The sequence below is a fragment of the Tupaia chinensis genome, unplaced genomic scaffold (assembly GCF_000334495.1).
Source record: "Tupaia chinensis unplaced genomic scaffold, TupChi_1.0 Scaffold145456_1, whole genome shotgun sequence".
In the NCBI taxonomy this organism is placed as follows: domain Eukaryota; kingdom Metazoa; phylum Chordata; class Mammalia; order Scandentia; family Tupaiidae; genus Tupaia; species Tupaia belangeri.
The window spans coordinates 257,114-257,356 of NW_006205314.1; the positions used below are offsets into that span (position 1 = coordinate 257,114).

Here is a 243-nt window from a genome sequence, read left to right on the forward strand (position 1 = left end):
TATATATATTTAAAACCAGGATCCAAATAAAATCAAGAAGCAGAAAACAATATGCTACAATAGGAGAGCTGTGAATACTGGAAAATTGAGGCATGAATACATTTCCTTCATCTTTTGTGTACTAACAGTATTCTCTTATGTTCTGGAAGTCCTTAATGAGTAGAACTGCGTAGTAAAATACTTACATATATGACATGTTACAGTGTCTGAGAATAGCTTGAAAACAATATAAGCCAGACCTGA

General features: G+C 32.5%; 1 protein-coding gene across 1 annotated transcript in view; it reads right to left on the reverse strand.

Moving 5' to 3' along the window:
- The window catches only part of GABRE (gamma-aminobutyric acid type A receptor subunit epsilon), a 21,016-nt gene that overhangs the window by 17,916 nt on the left and 2,857 nt on the right, over window positions 1-243 (reverse strand). The gene's annotated exons all lie outside the window — the stretch shown is intronic.